This window comes from Papaver somniferum, chromosome 4 (genome assembly GCF_003573695.1).
Source record: "Papaver somniferum cultivar HN1 chromosome 4, ASM357369v1, whole genome shotgun sequence".
Taxonomy (NCBI): domain Eukaryota; kingdom Viridiplantae; phylum Streptophyta; class Magnoliopsida; order Ranunculales; family Papaveraceae; genus Papaver; species Papaver somniferum.
The window spans coordinates 136024369-136040598 of NC_039361.1; positions in this window are offsets into that span (position 1 = coordinate 136024369).

Below are 16230 nucleotides of genomic sequence, written 5' to 3' on the forward strand. Positions count from 1 at the left end.
GGCCAAGTTGCGGCAATTTCTTGTTTTAGAATTTCTACGCGTTTCTGAGCTTTCCTTTTTATTCTAAACTCTTCCTTAGATAGATACAAATCTTTGGGAAGGTTTAAAACGCTTTAATCTCTCTAAAATTCCCTAAAACAGGTCACACACGTGACTTTCTATATTTTCTGTTGTGAGAAAAATCCGTCGATTGAGCCCAGTCTAATCGAGTTAAACACCCATATCAGATTCCTAGACCCATAAGGAGTCTATCCTATGAAAATCAGAGGTTTAATCGACCTCAAACTCCTCCAAATCACGATTGCCAAAACTGTTCTTCACTGCACTATTTTCCCGCCAAAACCTAGTTTTTGAAATGTTGAAGATGGTTGCCCCTTATCCAGAGTAGGGGTGTGATTAGCAACTGCCTGGAAATGGGATGCCCCTTAGTAATTAGGTTACCCCTTATCCAAATTGAGAGTCCGAATAGCAAATGTCCTTCGAGTGCTTTCCGACAACTTTTCGAGCCATTTTTTTCCAAAAATGTTTATTGGCCAAAAATACCTACAAATAAATAAAACACCATAATAAGTACAAAAATGAGCCCTAACAATATATAGAATCGAGACAAATCGGACAAAAAAATGTGTTTATCAGTATATACACATACCAAAATGCCTTCCAAAGCATTTAACTATGTCAAATGTCTTTGGGTCACCTCAAAGGATTACTCCTTCGCTGATTCTTCTGAATCCAGAGGTGGAAAAAAGGATCTATCAAATGTTGATAACTGTTCCTCTAAAGAGACAGTTGACACTATCGCAAAAGCTGAAAAGGAGCTCACCAGAATTTCAAAAAATTCGACTGAGGATATTGACTTTCAGAATCATGCTTAGCTCATTGATAAATTTGAAAAATCTCTTGGTCGAGAACGTGAATTCTATAATATCATTGAGTCCTTCTCTAACAATATCGAAAAACTTCTTCAAGAAACTTCTCTACAACGTGAAAAGATTAGTATTCTTGAGGATATTGTCAAGGAAGATTCAATTAGAGAAAAACGTTTGATCGAGACGCATTCATCAGAAATAAGCAACTATCGTGTTGAAAAAGAGAAACTTGTTGCATCTCTGCAACTTGCCCAAGAGCAGTGTAACGCCTTGAAAAAGGAAAACTCTCTTTTGATGACTAAGTCATCCTCTACACCTTATCCTGATACTCACAAGGTTTTACCATGAGTAAAGAAAAATTCCTACAAAGAAGTTCCTACTAAGAATCACTTGCAAAATGTGCATGTGAAGGATGAAGGTTTGGATCAAGGCAATCATGTCTCAATTTCACGATTTTGTTCATTCTGTGGGAAAAAGAATCACTATGCTATTCATTGTTTTTCTAGAAGAAAACAAATTTCTAATCTCCATAATTTGCTTCTTTCTACTGTCAATGGAGTAAATCGTCTGAGGACATCTACAGTGAATCTCTTGCCGACAGAAAACCAGAAATCTTATGATATCTCTTCAAAAAATCATCACAGGTTGCATGTTCCTCATTTTGGTATAAACGCTTGTGCCACTAATGAAGACTTTCCCTGTGTTCATAAGAACAAGTTTGGTGAGCCTAGATCAAGAAAATGGAAATCCTCCAAATTCCCGTTTCTCGAACCTATTTCCAGAGGTCTTAGACTCAGTCCTCGGAAAAATCCTTCAGATGGACTTTTGAAAGGGTTTATGACTAATCAGTCTGGATTACGTTATAATCATTGGAAAAAAGGGAATATACAAGTAAAACGGTCTAAGAACCTATACAATCCTCTTCCCATGTTTGGTAGTGAGATCACTTCTCACTCCTTTACCTATCTTTAGGTAATCTCATCCTTGAATCTATCTTGAGAGATACAAGGATGATGATTATGGGAGTCTCAAGATTTGTTGTAGGTCTCTTTTTGTCGTTCTCTGTTGTCAATCAATCAGAGTTACGAAAGTATGTTTTATGACTCATGCTCTAATTCTAAGAATTTTTGATCAATATTTGGCAAACATTGTGTTTTTCCTCTTACTGGATTTTGATCAAATCCATCCCTCTCTTGTGAACGGTCCGTGAACGTCCGTGTCCTACTCCTGGGAGTTCATAGGGTTTCCAAAAAAAGAGTTTCATTCTCATGTTTACAAACACATATATACTCTCTTTATTGTGTTATTCCATCCCTTCAAAAAATATATGGAGAACTCTGCAAAACCTCAAGAGATAGTACATCTTGATATGGAGAAAGACACTCAAGGACGTGAGTCAATTCAAGAGCTGGTTCTAAAGAAGATGCTTGAAAGAAAGGATCACAAATCCTGGATTAATGAGTCTATCAAGGATTTAACTGCAAATAAACCAACTCTTAGATGGTCAGGCCAGAATCCTTGCTAATCAGAGTATTCTGATATGAAATCATAAGAAGCTCATCACGGACTGTGTCAAGGCTAGACAGCTTGCTCGGGTTGTTGATCGAACATTTATCGTTCTAACTCACGAACATGGTGTGTCTACAGTCAATAGAGTAAAGGAAATCAGTGATACCTTCTTTGAAGGATTCATTGCAAGGTATGAGGTTCTCAATGAACTATGATGTCTAGTAAATCTTCTTATTAGAATTTTATTCTTGTGTTTTTAGGAAGAATAACTAGAGTTTGGAATAGACATTATTGTGATTACATATAGCTATTTCCAACGTTTGCGTCTTTATTGTTTTTAGATTTATTTGATTAAATTCTAAAAAGTTGTTTGGAAGATGATTTTTGCAATATTAATCTTTATGGTTTTATATATTGCAAACTTGTTATGGGATATGTGTGTTTGCGTCTGTGAACTATGATTGTCCCATACTTTGTCAAAAGTTAAGTCTTTTGTATGTCGATATGCATGTATTGATAAAAAAATGAATGAGATTTTGACATTACAAAAGTTTTTAAGCCTATTATGTCATTATGCAAATATTGATGGAAGATATGATGAACTTTTGTTTACAAGGATTATGTCTATTGTATGTCATTGTGCAAATATTGATGGGAAATAGAATAAATCCTTGTCTATTCCACATTATTGATCTTCCATGATCCATATTTTATGCATATACTGTGCGGTTTAAGTTCTCTTATGTCGAGCATGACCAATGGAATTGATCACACTCTTGTGGTAATTTAGTTGTGTATTCCGATTGAATTAATCATGGGTTTTCTTGTGGTTAATTTAACTGAGTATTTTTGGATTCAAATTCATATTCGTATGTGATTTGTTATGTCCAAAGAAATCTTTATTTTCTTGCGAAAGTAAGGTCGCTCTTGTTGTTCTTTCGGGAATGACATTTTATGAAGGAGAGTTCTTAATTGAACTTGTGCTTAATTTCCAAATCTTTGTGGGGTTATCTTGTATCTTAATAAACTCCTTGATGAATGCATTTAGCTTCGGCTATATGATGACATCTAAAAAGTTGATATGTGCTTGCTTTTGGTCATGAAATGTCTCTATGGAAATTTCATTAGGATCCTACTAGTTTTCGTACCTTTGCCAATTTTATTGACAAAAAGGGGGAGAATTAATGTGTAGTTCACACTACAAATACATATGGTTTTCGGATCATTATGCAAGGGGGGGTGGTTTCCATGTGAGATGGAGTATTGGCTAAGGGGGAGTGTTACATATCACCATAGTATTGTTGTCAAAGTTGTGATACAATTGAACTTTGATGTTGCATAATAATACTATGACACTGTATAACAATGATTGAGAATTCATGTTTTCTCATTGTTATGACTACGGATTTTCAACAACGGTGATACTAAACTTACAACCTTTGGGAACATTGGAGTACTTGGAAGTGACGAAGATTTGGAGTAATGTTGAAGAACCAAGAAGATCAGGCATGTGGAAGAGAAGCTACAAAAATTTGTTTATCTATTTTTTGTATTCCATATGTATTGATAGTTTTGTCACTAAAATTGACAAAGGGGGAGATTGTTAGAGCACTGCTCGATCGAACTCGAATGCATTGCTATCTCAAGCATGTTTCTGAATGTTAGTGATTAAAACTATAAGTCTTGATTTCTAGTATACTATTAGCTAAGTCTCGGACTAGGGTAGAAAGTATAGTTGAGCTCAAGACTCCATGGAGATCATCATACAAAGACGAAGAACTACTCAAGGAACTGGTGGAACTTCATCGACTAAAAGGTATGTGGAGACTTGGACTTATCTATCACTCAAAAGTCTATCTACTTTATCTCCTATCTTGAGACAAAAGTTGTTTTGCTATATAGACTTTGATTCAAATTTGCTATTTCGAGCCGAGTTTATCTCGCTTATCTATTTCTCGAAATATGTGTTGGTAAGATTTCTCTTTGGCCAAGTTCATCTTTACTAGTGACAAAAGTCATGTTAAGTTTCAATCACTTGAAAATGGCTTTGATGAAAAATGGTTTGTGAACAACAACTATATGACGTCCTCTAAGAATGTTTCAATGATTGAAATGAGAGTTTAGAGTATATAACCATTGCTGGATATAAGCATTGTATGGTACTCATACATGTATAAGCCCTTATTCCTTGAACCAAAGTATGCGTACTTTGCTGCTCATGAAAACCGGATCAGAGTCCGCAAACCCAGTCCACCTACTGTCGGAAGTTCTCTTCCCGAGAAAATATGCTGGAGTTTGTGAACTATTTACAAACTTATTCCGGGTGCTTAAGTCCGCGTACCAGTCCGCGTACTTAAGTTGGTTATTTTCTAAAAACGATTATTTGTGAACTTAAACTTATATAAACTAAGGAATGCAGGTTTGCAAACCGTGGCTATAAAGTTCATGAATCGATTCGAGTGAATCAAATTGTTTTTGTTTCAATTGTGTGTATTATAAAGATCTAAGCAATTGAACAACTCTCTAACTAGTTCATTTCAGTTATTTGAACTAGTTGTGGTAAAGAAGAATATGGTTGATATGAAAGTGATCATATAGCTAACCATTTGGTTAACTACTGTTGAACCAACTAGATGTACAAGTTTGGGTACGGTTACACAAACCTAAAACGTGCATTTCATTTGTGTGTAAAAATCTAAGTTTCGATCTAACGGCTGAAAGATATTAGCTTGAATCTAATCAGGTTTTCATCTAACAGTGAATATTGAATGCTTTGTTACTAAGCTACATTGATTGCAAACCCTGATTTGAAAGACTATATAAGGGAGAACTCTAGCAACTGGGAAACCTAACCCTCACACCTCCTGTGTGATACTAGTTGTATTATCTAGAGTCGATTCTCCTTTAACCTTAGGTTTCTACCGAAACCCTGTAGGTTAACGACTTGAAGATTTCATTAGGATTGTGAAGCCAGACCGATACTACTTTCTCGTAGTTGTATGATCTGATCTTGCTGTTTTTATCGTACTATGTACAATCGTAAGGATTGACCTGAGATTGATTTTTCCGTAGGCATGATATAAAAGTAATCACAAACATCTTCTTCTCATCGTTTGTGATTCTACAATATCTATTTTCGCCATCATACGATTTAGATTATTGTGAGGTGATTGATAATACTGAGTTGTTCTTCGGGAATATAAGTCTGGTTTATCAATTGGTTCCTGTTCACCTTGATTTATCAAAATACGGAACAAAAACTCGTAGGTATTTCCGTGAGAGACAAATTTATCTATTACCGTAAACTTTTCTGTGTGATACAGATTTGTTTATTAAAGTCTTCGACTTTGGGTCGTAGAAACTCTTAGTTGTGGGTGAGATTAGCTAAGGGAATCAAGTGCGTAGTATCCTGCTGGGATCAGAGACATAGGAGCACAACTGTACCTTGGATCAGTGTGAGATTTATTGGGGTTCAACTACAGTCTAGACCGGAGTTAGTTTGTAGTAGCTAGTGTCTGTAGAGGCTTAATATAGTGTGTGTTCAATCTGGACTAGGTCCCGGGGTTTTTATGCATTTGCGGTTTCCTCGTTAACAAAACTTCTGGTGTCTGTGTTATTTCTTTTCCGCATTATATTTAGTTATATAATTGAAATATCACAGGTTGTGCGTTTGAATCAATCAATTGGGTAATCTAACCTTTGGTTGTTGATTGAAATTGATTGATACTTGAACATTGGTCTTTGGTACCGTTTAAGTGATTTCTCTTGTATTCAATTAGACTCGCGGATTTCTATTTGCTTGAGTAAGTATTGAATCGAGAAAGAGCGATATAACTCTTTAACATACTTTTATTAAGATTAAATCTAACTGTCTAGTTGATTCTATTAAAAGTATATTGGAGTTAGTCCATACAGATTGCTAATCGAAATATTGGGTGCGGTTGTGTTTGAGGGTCAAAACAGTTGCTGTTGATTTTGGTAATTTCGAGTGTGTGGGTGAGAAACGAGTCTAAATCCTAAACAATATACTGCAAGGGAGTACTTTGATTCGAGAGATCAATATGTACAAATCCGGCCTAAACCAAGAAATGGTCGTTCCAGACTTGCTTCGGTCACAAAGTGAAGGAGAAGGGTTGGTCTAGGGAGGGAAGCGAAGAGAGTGTTGAGACCAGAGTGGTTGATTCGGGAAGAGTAGTTGTTTGACGACTTGTATCAGAAAGTGGAAAGCTAACAAATGGGAAAGCTAACAAGTGATTTCTGAATGTTTTATTCTTCTGACCAAAACCTGTCCTTTGGTGGAAATAGCTGAGACCTATTTATACAAGTCGCAACAAAAACGTACCCTGGTCTCGTAAGAAGTGGAAACAGTTGAGTAAATGTAAGAAAGTGGTAACAGGTAACGTCTGGAATTGATGTTTCCATAATGAATGAAACGTTTCACCATTACTTCCTGTATTTACTAACCGCCTCACTCTTATGACACTTTCTTGTAACGGGCGTAATGTACGCCGCACGCTGTAAACCGCCAGACCAATACCCTGATGAGCATCCCCCAGTTTGTGACATGTTTTGATGTCTCGAGTGTTTTCGTGGAAAACGTGTAGCATGTTGCTATTGTTTGGTAAGTTAAGATTGAGAGGCTTGCCGGTTCGGTGGTGACTTTAGACGACCGAGATTTCACATCTTGAGAGGAAGGTTAGGCTTTGATTGTGGTTACCTTCCGTTGGTAGCCGATGGCGTGGCCACGGTGCTGGCATGCCTTGCGCATGCTCTTGGCGTGGCTAATTAGGGTTTGGTGCCGTGACCAAAGAATTGACATATCTAAGTATGTGTCGTGGCCAAAGAGTTGGCAGCGTAGCCAAAGGTTGCCACAAGTCATTTGGTGGCAAGTTTGTACGGCTAAGATCTGCATCTCGGGAGGAAGGATAGTCGTTGATTGTTGCAACCTTCCGTTTGGCATCCAGTGGCATGGAGGCATGGCCGGCATGGATTTTGCGTGGCCAAATTAGGGCATTGGTATCGTGGCCAAGAGTTGGCACCATATCCAAGAGATTGCCACAAGTCGTTTGGTGGCAAGTTTGTACGAATGAGATATGAATCTCAGGAGGAGGGACGACCATTGATTGTTGCCACCTTATGTTTGGAAACCAGCGGCATGGAGGCATGGTCGGCATGGCTTTGGCGTGGCAAAATTAGGGCTTTGATACCATGGCCAAGAGTTGGCACCGTAGCCATGAGATTTCCACAAGTTATTTGGTGGCAAGTTTGTACGGCTGAGATATGCATCTCAGGAGGAAGGAAAGCCGTTGATTGTTGCCACCTTCCGTTTGGCAGCCAGCGGCATGGAGGCATGGCCGACATGGATTTGGCGTGTCCAAGTTAGGGCTTTGGCACCGTGGCCAGGAGTTGTCACCATAGCGAAGAGATTGCCACAAGTCATTTGGTGGAAAGTTTGTACGACTGGGATCTGCATCTCAGGAGGAAGGACAGCCGTTGATTGTTTCCACCTTCCGTTTGGTAGCCAGCGACATGGAGGCATGGCCGGCATGGCTTTGGCGTGGCCAAATTAGGGCTTTGGCACTGTGGCCAAGAGTTGGCACCGTAGCCAAGAGATTGCCACAAGTCATTAGGTGGCAAGTTTGTATGGCTGATATCTGCATTTCTGGAGGAAGGACAACCGTTGATTGTTGCAACCTTCCGTTTGGCAACCAGCGGCATGGCCGGCATGGGTTTGGCATGGTTTAGGCGCGACCAATCTAGGATTTTGGCATATTTTTAGGCACGACCAAAATTAGGGTTTTGGCATAGTTTAGGCACGGCCAAAAGTTTCCACGCGTTTGGTGGAGAACTTGGATGGCTGAGATTTGCATCTTAGATGGAAGGGTGGCCGTTGATTGTTGCAACCCTTCGTTTGGCAGCTAGCGGCATGGAGGCATGGACGGCATGGATTTGGCATGATTTAGGCGCGGCCAAGCTAGGATTTTGGCGTAGTTTTAGGCGCGGCCAAAATTAGGGTTTTGGCATAGTTTAGGCGCGGCCAAAATTAGCGCTTGGCATTGGGACAAAAGTTTCCACGCATTTGGTGGCGAACTTGGACGGTTGAGATTTGCATCTCAGAAGGAAGGGTGGCCGTTTATTGTTGCAACCCTTCGTTTGGCAGCCAGCGACACGGAGGCATGGCCGGCATGGCTTTGGTGCGGAGGTGTGGCTGGCATAGCATGCCATTGGCGCGATGGTGCGGCTGGCATGGTCGGCATGCCTTGGGCGCGGAGATGTGGATGGCGTGGCAGGCCATTGGCACGGTGGTGCGGCTGGCATGGTCGGCATGACTTTGGCGCAGAGATGTGGCTGGCATGGCATGCCATTGGCAAGGTGGTACGGCTGGCATGGTTGGCATGCCTTTGGCGCGGAGATGTGGCTGGCATGGCAGGCCATTTGAACAGTAGTGCGGCTGGCATGGTCGACATGCCTTTGGCGCGGAGATGTGGCTGGCATGTCAGGCCATTGGCACGGTGGTGCGGCTGGCATGGTTGGCATGCCTTTGGCGCGGATATGTGGCTAGCATAGCATGCCATTGGCACGTTTGGCTAGCATGCGTGGATGGCATGTGTAGGGATGATGCCAGTCAGTACCGAGGGCCCTGTCGTGGAGCATGGCATATACATAAAAAAGGTACCCCGGTAATTTTACGCAGACATGTTGAATGTTTCAATAAATGTGCTAGTGGCGACATTATTACTCAAGTGTGACGTCACTGTTTGACTAAGGTTTTACGATTTTAACCCTAAGCTAAAAACCACCATCAACATTAAGTCCCTTGCTTAGCTCGGAACATGGGCTTTGTTACGAGGTAAGCATAAGATGGTGACATACAAGGACAAAATCGAAACGAAAAGTCATGAAAAGATGGTCAGGAAGATCTGTCTAACCTTTTTCGGGAGGTAAGGAGAATTCGTGATTCTTGTGTTGTTGGATTTGCATAGATTCTGCTCGTGGTGATGCTAGCTAGGCCGCGGAATGGTAGAGGTGGTTCCTGGCCGGGATGCAAACAGTTGGCGTCAGCTTGGATAGGCTAAGGAACGCGGAGTTGTTGGCGTTGTTGGCTTGGCTTGGCAAGCCGTTGGCATGGTGTGGCCTAAAACGGAGCCGCTGGCGTTGGTCGGCTTGAAATGGGAGTCGCGGGTATTGTGCGGCTTGGGATGGATCCGCAGGCATTGGATCGACTTGGGATGGATCTGTTAGCATTGGATCGGCTTGGGATGGGCGCTGGCTTTGCACGGTGCTGGCTTGGCTTTGCGTGGGTTGTTGGATCTGCATGGCGTGGACTGTTGGCGTCTCTTGCTGGCCCGGGCCCGGTTGCCTCTTTCCATGCGTGTCTCGGGTAGGAAATCCTTTCCTTATTCATATCCCAAAGTATCATGTCCGTATGAAAGGTGTTAGCTCTCCTCCTCATGTTATACTGCCGGTTTCGCTTCCAAGTTCCGTGGATGGCAGTAGAGCAGTAGCGATAACGCAAGCCAGTATGTTTCAAACACGTACTTCCACGTTTTTTTTATCAAACCCTAATTGACTCGCATTGACAAATATCTTTTCCAGCCGATATCACACCTTAATTCACGACTGGTAGAAAGTTTTCCTTTTTTGGATTTCATCGCTCTGCTGAATATAAGAGGCGATCTTGAATCATTCTTTCGTACAGATAGTCTTGAAATCACGTCTATCCTATTTTACATGTATTGTCTCGTGCTTTCTCCTGGTTCCTCACTCTGTTTTCTTGTTAATGTAGATTTCTGGTGCAGATAGGGTGAGAACTTATCCCATCTTTTGATTTTGTGGTAGATAATGGGATCTTCCAGTGACAACCGTACCCCTGACTCTTGGAGAGAAGCTTTGGGATCGACGAAAACTGGTTTTCTTCTCATGAGGAGGCATTGGGCAGAATTAATTCTCTGTTTCGTGAAGCTGGCGAAATTATTCAGGCATTCCTTTCACCTATTTATGTGGAGTGCGGATGCATGCTCAGGATTTCATGACTCTAGTGGACATGGAGTAAAAGAGGGGAGATGATGAAGCATCCAAGCGCGTTGAGATACCTCAGGGCGACGAAACTTCTTCACAGCCCAGCGCTGGGGATGAACAACTCGCCTCTCGGTTGAAGCGGCGGAAGACTGAGTCTGTGAAACTTCTAGGGGATAGCCAGCTTAATTTCCCTTCCCGAGATGGTGTCATAATCCTTGATTCTAATCTGATGCAGGTGAACCGAGACACCCTCGAAAGCCCGCTGAAAAAGCTTTTGAGGAAGACGCCGATGTGGTTGACGAAACTGAAGCAGCTTTTGGAGTGGACGCCGAAACTGCTGTCAAGGATGTTGGAGAAGCTCTGGTGGCATATGCTGAGATGGTTATCAAAGTGGGTGTTGGACAGGAGGCGGAAACTGTTGCTGCTGAGGGGGTTTCCGGATGGGATGTTGGAGCTGTTACGGAGGCGGCTTCTGAATGAAACGTTTGTTGTCCGAAAGATTATTGGGGAAAGTGCTTTAAAGGGCTCTGACAGAAGCGTTGGCGATCCGGGATTCTGCTTTTGATGACCAGTTTACCTTTTTGCCGTTTCTCTTTGGCGTGTAGCCGCTTTGATGTTTCACAGACTCATTTTTGTCTTCTTTTTATTCATGGCGAAGTTAGGGTTTCGCCAAATAACATCCCGCTTATTTAGCTTCTTTGAATAAAACCGCTTTTTCGAAAAAAGCCTTCATCAAAATAAGTTGTTTGATATTCCATACCTTTCCTGCCGTCTGATGATTCCTTGTATATTCTTCCCTTTTAAGTTTCGAGTAAAGTATTTTTTGCACGACTTCGGCTTTTCTGGTCGTGATTTGATGGGTAATGGTTTCCTGATGATTCCGGATTTTTTTAGTGTTTTTCCTTTGAGATTCAGAAGACTCGTTAGACAGGAAAGGTATGCCTTTTGAATAAGAACCGAAAACCCAATTGAGAATGCAAACGGTGATTTCATCTTGGAGGAAATACAAATATTGAGTGGAAAAGGAAATAGCTGAAGGAAATACTGAAGGGAAAAAAAGAACACTGGAGGAGAAAGTAGCACAGCGCGTTAGGTATTTAAGGGCTTGAGCCATCGTGAGTGATTTGTCGCGCCTTCCAACTTATCAGCATTGATGAGTTTGCAGTAACCACCTAAGAGGACGTCTGCCACCAGATATGGCTCATCTTCCCTTTCTTCGGGTGAACCAGTTCTAACAACCATCCTTACTGTTATTTTTCCGACTTGAAATGAGGTCGCCTTGACTACCACGTCTCCAATTTGAAACGAGTTTGAGTGTTGTGTAACCGTTTGACTCTTGGTCCCATCATCTTTGACCGCAATTTCCAAATTCTTGGTGAAGCGTTTAAAGGTCCCAGCACCCCACTCACATCTCTTAAATGTGTCCATGTTGATAATCGGATCGAGTCCTCACGACGGGTTAAGAGAAGAAGTGACTGGTTGCAGAGAAGGTTGTTTGACCAGTCTTACTTCCGTTTGGGATCTATGAGCGGGCGCGGACGGGATTTCCTCGGGTAATCTAGTTCCATTGGTAAGTTGTTGATACGGCAGAAGATTGGACGGCTTGTTGGAAAATCTTTCGGGCGTTGACACTGGCAGAGGGGATGCTCCCAATTTGCCTTTGTTGTCGAATACCCAAGAACGCCCCAGGATCATGTCATAACTTGAAAGTTCTTTGAAAATGTGGAATTTTCCACGCGTTATAGCATCTCCCATCTTGATTTCGAGGATAATGTAGCCGTATGCGTTCATCGCTTCTCCTTCTGAATTCTTGACCACGTATGAGGACTGAGTAGCCTCTTGCTTCAAAATTCCCGCAGCTCACAGAGTCTTGATGGTAATGATATTGAAGTCAGAGGCTGCATCGATCAAAGTGTTATCGAGCTCAGTGCCCCTTAGATAGGTCGTGGTTAGCAGTCCCTAGTTGTGTTTTTCAGCGCTGTCCCCTAAAAGAGCCGGGGCTTCTAGCGTAGCTTTCGTAACCGGAAAAAGTCGTTTTCCCGACACAACACGATTGAGGGCCGTGAAGATGTCTTGACGTTGCGTCTTGGAAAGTTAGATAATTTCGCACACATGCTGCATTATGGATTGTACAGTTTCCCCAGAGATTCCGCAATTTCTTACTGGAAGGGAATCTCTATGCACTCCCTCATTTCCTAGCTGAAGTTCCCCTGCCTCTACCTTCTCCTTGAAAATATGCTTTAGTCTGTTGCAGTCGTTGATCAGGTGGTGAACAAGTCGGTGATATCGGCAGTATCTAGGGTGCTCCATCTCTGCCTCGGTCGCTGGGCGTCTGGGGGGTGGTAGTTTGATGACATCGTCCTGGATCCATGCCTCTAAGAGTTCGATCACTTCCTCGATCGGGAACGGGAAATCCAGGATGTTTTCTACAGCTTCATGACGACGCATGGGAGCCTTAGCGGCGGCCCTCCGTGGCGGAGCCGCCCGTTGTGCTGGTGCCGCGCGCTTAGGCTATTGATCTGCCGCTGGGGCCTTCCTTTTCCCTCATTCGTCCACTACGCTCACAGAGGAGGAACCAGTGTTGTATTGCTTGTTGACGAGACGTCTACTTCCTCGAGTTTCGCGTACGTCCTCGCCTCTAATTGGCCTGGTTCTTTCTAACAATGCTGGTGCTGTCGTGGCCGATCTTTTGGCAGTCTCATGGAGTTCGGAGAACGTCTGGAACCGCAAGTTCTCTAGTAAGGCGCGATAGATGGAAGCCATACCGTTGATGCAGGAATTCACCAATTGTTGTTCGATCACGTTTGGGTCATGACAGTCTAGCGCTTGAACCCTGAATCTCTTTAAAAAATCATTTGGATGTTCGTTATCTCGTTGGAACATCCTTCCTAGATCCGAGAAGGTAACCTGCTCAGACACGAAGAACTAATTTTTGTAGAAAGCCGTAACCATGTCACCCCAGTTGGAGATGTTGTTTGGTGTGATGCTGTTGTACCACATGTGTGCTCTTCCGGTAAGCGACTTCGAAAACTTCCTCAGACGGAAGACGTGGTTGTATTCGTGTTCGCCTAGGGAATCCAGGAATCGAGAGATATGTTCACGTGCGTTCCCGGTGCCGTCGTATAAGGTGAATTGAGGAGAAGCGTATCCTCTTGGAAGAGGAATTCTTTGTATTTCAGGCGGATAAGGGGGTTGATGCTGATGCATGTCTACATCATCACTTTTGTTTCGATTCCAAAGAAGTTGCTCTAAATCTTCTCGCGTGACAAAATTAGACGGTTGATTTCTCTCCAATGGATTTCTGACGTGATTTTCTTCATCTACAAAGGTATGCCATGTTGAGGTGCCGGCGCCAGGGGTATTGGAGGTGTTCCTTATCGACTCTGGATGGCGCGGCTCCTGTAGTAGCCGCTCCGTTAGGGTCTTGAGAAAGACAAGTACTTATTTCTGAGTCGAAGCCATGTCTGTCTGGGCCCTAGCAAGAACCTCCCGTATTTCCATCAAATCAGCGATGGTGATGTAGGGGCGGCCTCCTCTGGCTCCTCCGGTTTCCCGCCATGACGGTGGGGTAACTGTAGTCCTAGTGATGGTCGAAGGTGCCATGCTCGACGAAACTTTAGGGGCGGCAACAACATCTCTGTCCCTGGTGACTGGTGATGTAAGACCTGAAGGATCACTTTCTGTGTTACTGGGATTGGTAGGCAGCGCTAAAGCGTTAGGGGTGGCAGCAGCTCTGGCCCTGGTGATTGGCGGTGTAATACTTGAAGGAGCGCTTTCCGTGCTGCTAGGATTAGTAGGCGGCGTGTTAATTCCGCTGGGAGGAGTGTTAGCAACAGGGACGGTTTCCGCGCTGGTGTTCTCAGGGTTCGTTGCTGACCCGGATTAAGTTCTACCATATTGAGTTTGGAATTGCAAGACGAAATTGAAAGCTAGAAGTTGATATTGCAACCGAGAGACTGATCTCCCACTGTGGTCGCCAATTGTTTGAGGGTGAAAACAGTTTCTGTTGATTTTGGTAATTTCGAGTGTGTGGGTGAGAAATGAGTCTAAACCCTAAACAATGTACTGCAAGGGAGTACTTTGATTCGAGAGATCAATCTGTACAAATCCGTCCTAAACCAAGAAATAGCCATTCTAGACTTGCTTCGGTCACAAAGTGAAGGAGAAGGGTTGGTCTAGGTAGGGAAGCGAAGAGAGTGTTTAGACCAGAATGGTTGGTTCGGGAAGAGTAGTTGTTTGACGACTTGTATCAGAAAGTGGAAAGCTAGCAGATGGGAAAGCTAACAAGTGATTTCTGAATGTTGTATTCTCCTGACCAAAACCTGTCCTTTGGTGGAAATAGGTGAGACCTATTTATACAAGTCGCAACAAAAACGTACCTTGGTCTCGTAAGAAGTGGAAACATTGAGTAAATGTAATAAAGCGGTAACGGGTAACGCCTGGAGTTGATGTTTCCATAATAAAGGAAACGTTTCACCATTACTTCCTGTATTTACTGACCGCCTCACTCTTATGACACTTTCTTGTAACGGGCGTAGTGTACGCTGCACGCTGTAAACCGCCAAACCAATACCCTGATGAGCATCCCCCAGTTTGTGACATGTTTTGATGTCTCGAGTGTTTTCGTGGAAAACATGTAGCATGTTGCTATTGTTTGGAAAGTTAAGATTGAGAGGCTTTCCGGTTCAGTGGTGACTTTCGACGGCCGAGATTTCGCATCTTGAGAGGAAGGCTAGCCGTTGATTGTGGTTACCTTCCGTTGGCAGCCAGTGGCGTGGCCACGGTGCTGGCATGGATTACGCATGCTCTTAGCGTGGCCAATTAGGGTTTGGTGTCGTGACCAAATAATTGGCATAGCTAAGTATGTGTCGTGGACAAAGAGTTGGCAGCGTATCCAAAGTTTTCCACAAGTCGTTTGGTGGCAAGTTTGTACGGCTAAGATATGCATCTCAGGAGGAAGGATATCCGTTGATTGTTGCAACCTTCCGTTTGGCAGCCAGTGGCATGGAGGGATGGCCGGCATGGCTTTGGAGTGGCCAAATTAGGGCTTTGGCATCATGGCCAATAGTTGGCACCGTAGCCAAGAGATTTCCACAAGTCGTTTGGTGGCAAGTTTGTACGGCTGAGATCTGCATCTCAGGAGGAAGGACATCCGTTGATTGTTGCCACCTTCCGTTTGGCAGCCATCGACATGGAGGCATGGCCGGCATGGATTTGGAACCGTGGCCAAGAGTTGGCACCATATCCAAGATATTTCCACAAGTCGTTTGGTGGCAAGTTTGTACGGCTGAGATCTGCATCTCAGGAGGAAGGACATCCGTTGATTGTTTCCACCTTCTATTTGGCATCCAGCGGCATGGAGGCATGTACGACATGGCTTTGGCGTGGCCGAATTAGGGCTTTGGCACCGTGGCCAAGAGTTGGCACCGTAACCAAGAGATTGCCACAAGTCGTTTGGTGGAAAGTTTGTATGGCTGAGATCTGTATCTGAGGAGGAAGGACAGCCGTTGATTGTTACAAACTTTCGTTTGGCAGCCAGCGGCATGGAGGCATGGCCGGCATGGATTTGGCATGGTTTAGGCGCGACCAAGCTAGGATTTTGGCATAGTTGTAGGCGCGGCCAAAATTAGGGTTTTGGCATAGTTTAGGCGCGGCCAAAATTAGGGCTTGGCATTAGGCCAAAAGTTGCCACGCATTTGGTGGCGAACTTGGCTGAGATTTTCATCTCAGAGGGAAGGGTGACCGTTGATTGTTGCAACCCTTCTGGCAGCCAGCGACATGGAGGCATGGCCGACATGGCTTTGGCATGATTTAGGCGCATCCAAGCTAGGAT